Source organism: Cryptomeria japonica, chromosome 6 (assembly GCF_030272615.1).
Source record: "Cryptomeria japonica chromosome 6, Sugi_1.0, whole genome shotgun sequence".
Lineage (NCBI taxonomy): Eukaryota > Viridiplantae > Streptophyta > Pinopsida > Cupressales > Cupressaceae > Cryptomeria > Cryptomeria japonica.
In genome coordinates this window covers 153,180,210-153,187,497 of record NC_081410.1, presented here as the reverse complement: position 1 = coordinate 153,187,497, position 7,288 = coordinate 153,180,210, and positions in this window count along the sequence as shown.

Genomic DNA, 7,288 nt, shown 5'->3' with positions numbered 1-7,288 from the left:
ATGGAGGAGATGTGGTTTCTATGCATGTGGATAATAGTAGATCTGTGAAAGAAAGTCATATTCTTGTCACCCTCTTTGAGCCATTGAACCCTAGTTTTCTATTTCCAGTAGAGTTCTTCTTTGTGGGAGTGTTCCTTCCATTTTCTACGGAGAGCAGCCTCCTCCATATGGGTAGCTTCAAGGGAGTCACCTTGATCAATGTGTTCTTGGATAGCAGTCAATTTACTATTGAGATCCTTTTTTTGCCTGAAGATATCCCCGAAGGTGTATTTATTCCAACCCCAGACATTTATTTTGAACAAATCAAGCTTCTAGGAAATCTGGAACATAGGCATGCTAGGGATGCAGGTGCTCTGCCATCTTTTAATGCAATCCTTGAACTCTGGATGAGAGTTCCACATAATTTCATACCAAAAAGGATGATTTTTCCTTGCAACAATTTGTGGTATTCCAGAGGAGCAGGGGGTTGTGGTCAGAGACCGTTCTGGGGAGGGCAGTGAGCTTCAAGGAGTGACCAATTCCCCAATTACCCGAGATGAGAAATTTGTCAAGTCTGACCTAAATAAGATCCTTTCCCTTCCTAAGATTGGACCAAGTGAAGTTTTGCCTCGTTAGTTCCACGTCCATCAACCCATTCCTACCAATGAAGTCGGCAAGATCAGTCATGCTGTCAGAGTACTCTGGGAGGCCTCCCAACTTCTTAGAGGGGATCAAAGGAGACTTCAAATCACCCGCAATCAACCAATGGGCATTGGCATTATTTTGTATTAGAGCAGTTATGCTGTTTCAGATATTTAGTCTTCCTGATCTGACATTGGGGGCATAAACATTAACGAGAAGGCAAGAGTCCATCGGGGAAGAGAGTTTAGAGACCAAAAGGTTGGTCAAGGAGGATATAATACTGCCATAAAAATGAGAGGGGTCCCACATGGTAACCAAGCCACCAGTGGCTCCAGTAGCATCACTGATAACAAACTTAGCACCAAGCCAAATTTTCCCAGCAACAAAGGAAAAGGAAGACATAGACATCTTAACTCCTTGGAGAAGGACCATAATTTTATTTTCTAAACACTTCTTAAGAGCATATTGCTTTTGGGGGTTGTTGAGGCCCCTCATGTTCCATGAAAGGACCTTCATTTCTTACCTTTTATGGACATCTCCAAGGTCTGTTGCCTGCCATTGGAAATATCCCTTGCTACTTTCTTTTGTCTCGATAGTCTTTGTGATGGTCGGTCCGTTTTAAGGTTCCTCCCCACATCAGGCTTTGCATTCGTGGTCTTGCGTCTTTGAATAATCTAGCCCTTGTCAATAGGAGTCATGCAATCGTTGGATGATGCACCAGTGGAGAGGATACCCTAGTTCAGAGTGAGAAACACTATCGGGGAGCGAGATGTCTCCAGGGCGAGAGTGGGGTCCCTCGCAATCTCATCATCTTCCAATTGATCAACCAGTGAAATCGAACTGGCTGTCGAGGAGATGCACTGTTCCTTCGGGGTCGATTTAGAGGCTTCGTTGACATGCTTTGCAAGAGATTTGAGAAGGTTGATAATACTCTCAACAAGGGGATATTCTTCCATAACCGGATCCTCGACTGCAGGGGGAGGTAGGTACGGGCCAGGAGTAGGAGTCACAACAAGCCCCATGATAGGGAGGGTAACCTGGTTTGCCATCAATTTGGGTTCTTCGATGGTTTGCTTCTATCCCTTTCCGGGTTCCAAGTCTACCCCTCTAGACTTCTAAGGGCTTCCCTACCATTTGTTTTCTTATCTCACCTTCCTCAAGCTCACAAAGTAATCTTGTTCACTAAATCCTTGCAGGGGTTTAGGACACACACACATTCGCTCTCTTTTTGCAAAACCACCTGTCTTGTTTGGTTTCACAAACTTTTCCTTATGGTTACACAATGTCTCATTTTTCAGGCTTGTAGACTTCTAGATCTTTTCCCAGTTCTCATCAGTTTCCTTCCCCTGCAAGTTATCTCCTTCAAATTATTGATACCTAGTCGAACTATCACCAAGCTCTCCTAGGCTCAGTATGTAGAAATGGCGATTGCCATTTCCTGGTCTCTCTCAAATGAAAACCTATTGTACATTTCTGGCTCTGCTTGACAATCTCCAAAGATCTTGTTGAGTTTCAAGTCAGATTCATTTTATTATTGCAAATAGGAACAAAAACTGAAAAGGAAAGCTTTATTTACAGATCCCGAATTTATTCACGGGTTCAAACCAGCAACTCACAGAATAGAGAAATGAAACAATTACATTAACAACTTACGTGAAATGAACAGAAATGAAACTCTAATTGAAAATCAAAAAATGGCCTTCTCTATTGCATTTCAGAAAAATAAAATCTATTCTCTAAGGCAATCGACAAACAACGATCAAAGATCCATGATTAACCATTAGCCCCTTATAGATGCCCGTTGGGTCTTTTTATACATACATCCTATGTTTGGAACTCCTCCTATTAGATGAGATAAATCTCATTACCAATCGTTTCCATTTGCAACTGCACCAACAGTTTGAAATTTAACTGTCTGTGACAGTTTGCATTCATGAGAAACACAATATCCCACATGCACCAAGAAGTCAGGTCAGTTCGTATTCATAAACACTGACAAGACCATCTTTAGTGTCCAAATGTTTACCTTTTGGACTCCAGTTTGAGTGCACACCCGCAATCGGTCTCTACTCCTTCAACCATTGGTAAGACCACAAATACATTTCTCCGATCTCCCGATGAACCAGTAGACGACTCCTCCGATAGTCGATGACATCCCAATCGTCCGATCTTCCTTGATTTTCTCGATCTTTATCTCAGCTGAACTACCCTCTCTTTTTCCATGGTGTTACTTCCTGGTTTGTCCATGCATCCAGCTGGGCCACCTGACCTGCCACTGGACCACCACCTCACCAGTTGCTATGTCGCGGGGGATATCTAGCGAGTATGTTCATCATGCAGTATAGTGACAATCATTCGATCATCCTGGACTTTCTCACCCATTAACTCGCCTAAGTTGCTCTCTTGTTGGGTCCCACCACTTGGTCACCAAGTCACTGGGAATAACTTTCGTGCATCTCTCCATTGTGGTATATCGACCGCCATTGATCCACCTTCAACTTGCACAGTTGTTAACTCACCTCTTTTTGCACGTGCTTTGTCGCCAAGTTGTGAGGATTATTTGGCGATCATCTTCCCATCATTGTATAGTGATAGTAATTGGATCATCCACGATCACCATCCAAATACAGGTCAAGTTAATCATTGTTGTAACGTGAAACCGCTCCTTCTAATACCTAACACAACCACTCCAAACTTTGGCGAACTCATCGGGATAAGACTTGCCGATTGGGGGTAGGTCTTGCCGATAAGAGATTTTAAAAACTGCAATTAAACAACCATACAAATGGACTAGAGCCAGTCCTTATGTATTTACGTGACCACTGGAAGGTTTCACAAGCCAAAATTGGTTAAGGGCATTTCAACCCTTAGGTGCTCTCGGACCATAATCCCCCCAAAACAAGTAATTCAAGTGACTGCGCTCGACAACAAGGAAAGATTAATTCCCGACTTAATAAAGTCTGATTCAGGGACCCAGATCGCTTCAGAATTAGGTTTATGCATCCACTTGACCAAGTGTTCCATGTAGACCTGTTGTCTAGTCTTCTTGAGAATGCGGGAATCCAACACTTTCTCAGCCTGAGGCGTGGAAGGAGAATGTAATGGCAGATCGACAAGTGACTATTGAACATTTGAAACTCGCGCATCCTCCTTGGGAAGTTGTCCCTTGTAGAGAACCAAATCTGTGACATTGAAAATGGGAGACAAAGCAATATCAGATGGAAAATCAATCTTATAGGCATTAGAGCCATACTTGGCTAAAACTTTACAAGGGCCTATTATCCTCATTTGTAGCTAAGCTCTTCTTTGATTGGTTCCTTAATTAAGGCTATTCTCATCATTAAATTTTCTCCATCTTCAGGAGCTAAGCTCACACCTTCTGTCTTTCTTCTTTCTGCATCTTCTTGTGCATATGTCACTCTTCATTCACTTCCTTGAGATGAAGAGGATTTCTCTGGACATCTATAGGTAGGGTGACCCAACTTTTGGCAATTGTAACACTTCATGGTGGAGAAGTAGGACCCTCTTCCCGGTCCACTAGATCTACCTCTTCCTGGGTTGCTAGATGATCCCCTTCCTCTACAACTGCTCTTGTTATGTGAATCCAAACTTTTCTCTATAAGTTTGGACTCTCCTTGGGACCTTTGATCTATTCCTCTTCCACCAAAACTACCTCTTTGGCCTCTATCGTCTTTTCCTCTGCCTCTTCCTCTGTTGCTTTGTTCTTGCTTCTTTTTACTCTTTTCCTCCACCTTTTGTGCCAATTGATAGCACTTGTGCACAGTATTAGGACATAACAAACTCAACTCCTCTTGAATATTCCATCTCAAGCCATTCAATTATCTAGCTACCTTGATGCTCTCATCCTCTACCACCTTAGATCTCAGACACAACTTTTGAAATTCCTCAGTGTAGCTGCTCACATCCAAGTCTCTTTGTCTCAGGTTTTGTCTCCATTTGTGCAGTTGGATCTCATAATCTTCAAGGATATAGGCTTCCCTCACCTTGGCTACCATTCCATTTCAACTGGCTATTTGGTTCTTAGCCTCTTTTTGCCTTTCTTCTTGGATAAATTTCCACCAAGTTAAGGCTGCTCCTCTCTATCTAGACTTAGCTACCTTCACCTTTTGGGCTTCACTAATTCCTCACACTCAATGTGATTCTCCAATCCTTCAATCCATTCCCTAACTACTTTAGGCTCCATTTTCCCATAAAAAAGTGGCACTCCTTCTAGGGATTTTCCTCCTAAGGCTTTAATTGCTTTAAGGAAAGGTTCTTCCGGTAGGACACAATCTGGGGCAGGTATCCTATCCTCTTCCATTGATTCTTTACCCTTTCCTTCACTGACCTCGATTGTTACCTTCTCGATTTTATCCTCAACTATGTCTAGTTTGCTATCCAATTGTAGCAATCTTTCTTTCAGGAGTCTATTCTCTTCCTCCTGATCTTCTACTTTCTTGGCTAACTCTGCATTGTTCACCATTCTGAGACTATTTTCTCCTACTGTCAGTGCTTGACATCAACTACTTTCTTCCCAAGTCTAGCCTTGCTTTGATACCAATATGATAGGGAGGGTAACCTAGTTTGCCATCAATTTGGTTTCTTTGACGGTTTGCTTCTATCCCTTTCCGGGTTCCAAGTCTACCCCTCTAGACTTCTAAGGGCTTCCCTACCATTTGTTTGCTTATATCACCTTCCTCAAGCTCACAAAGTAAGCTTGTTCACTAAATCCTTATAGGGGTTTAGGACACACACACATTCGTTCTCTTTTTGCAAAACCACCCATCTTGTTTGGTTTAGAAAATTTTTCCCTATGGTTACACAATGTCTCATTTTTTGTCTTGTAGCCTTTTGGATATTTTCCCAGTTCTCAGCAGTTTCCTTCCCCTGCAAGTTATCTCCTTCAAATTACTGATACCTAGCTAGACTATCACCAAGCTTGCCTAGGCTCAGTATGTAAAAATGGCGATTGCCATTTCCTGGTCTCTTCCAAATGAAAACCTATTGTACATTTCTGGCTTTGCTTGACAATCTCAAGAGATCTTGTGGAGTTTCAAGTTAGAGCCATTTGATTATTGCAAATAGGGAACAAAAATTGAAAAAGGAAAGCTTTATTTACAGATCCCGAATTTATTCACGGGTTCAAACCAGCAACTCACAGAATAGAGAAATGAAACAATTACATTAATAGCTTACGCGAAATGAACAGAAATGAAACTCTAATTCAAAACCAAAAATTGGACTTCTCTATTGCATTTCAGAAAAACAAAATGTGTTCTCCGAGGCAATCGACAAACAACGATCAATGATCCACGATTAACCATTAGCCCCTTACAGATGCTCGTTGGGTCTTTTTATACATACATCCTATGTTTGGAACTCCTCCTATTGGACGAGATAAAACTCATTACCAACCGTTTCCATTTGCAACTGCACCAATGGTTTGAAATTTAACCTTCTGTGACAGTCTGTATTCATGAGAAACACAATATCCCACATGCACCAAGAAGTTGGGTCAGTTTGTTTTCATAGACACCGACAAGACCATCTTTAGTGTCCAAGTGTTTACCTTTTGGACTCCAGTTCGAGCGCACACCTGCAGTCGGTCTTTACTCCTTCGACCATCGGTAAGACCACAAATGCGTTGCTCCGATATCCTGATGAACTAGTAGATGACTCCTCCGATAACCGATGACATCCCGACCGTCTGATCTTCCTTGATATGCTCGATCTTTATCGCAGTTTAACTACTCTCTCTTTTAACACGGTGTTATTTCTTGGTTTGTCCACGCATCCAGCTAGGCGCCACCTAACCTGCCACTGGACCGCCACCTCACTAGTCGCTATGTCATGGGGGATAACTAGCGAGTATCTTCATCATGCGGTATAGCGACAATTGTTCGATCATCCTGGACTTTCTCACCCATTAACTTGCCTGAGCTGCTCTCTTGTCGGGTCCCACCACTTCGTCGCCAAGTCACGAGGAATAACTTTCATGCATCTCTCCATTGCGGTATAGCTACTCCCATTGATCCACCTTCAACCTGCACGGTCGTTAACTCACCTCTTTTTGCACGTGCTTTGTCACCAAGTCATGAGGATTATCTGGCGATCATCTTCCCATCGCGGTATAGCAACAGTCGTTGGATCATCCAGGATCACCGTCCGAATACAGGTCATGTTAATCATCGAGTAACGTGAAACTGCTCCTTCCAATATCCGATACAACCACTCAAAACTCTGGCAAACTCATCGGGGGTAGGTCTTGCCAATAACAGAAATTTTAAAAAATGCAATTAAACAACCATACAAATGGACTAGAGTTAGTCCTTATGTATTTACATGACCACTGGAAGGTCTCAAAAACCAAAATTGGTTAAGGGAATTTCAACCCTTAGGTGCTCCTGCACCACCCCACAACCGGGTCTTGATGAATAGGAGGAGCATTTGGCACATGGTCTTCAACCAAGGTTGGGCCCTTAAGCTTAAGAGGCAAGGGAGCCAAAGCTTTACATTGAGAAATAATATGCTTAGATTTGCAACATTTTTGGTAGAAGAGGGTGGCATTTTCATAAACTAGGGCTTGAGTCCAGCTACTAAGCCTAGATTTGAGGGTTATAAAGTTGGGGAGATTCATGCTCACAATAGCTTAAACACATAAACAAGC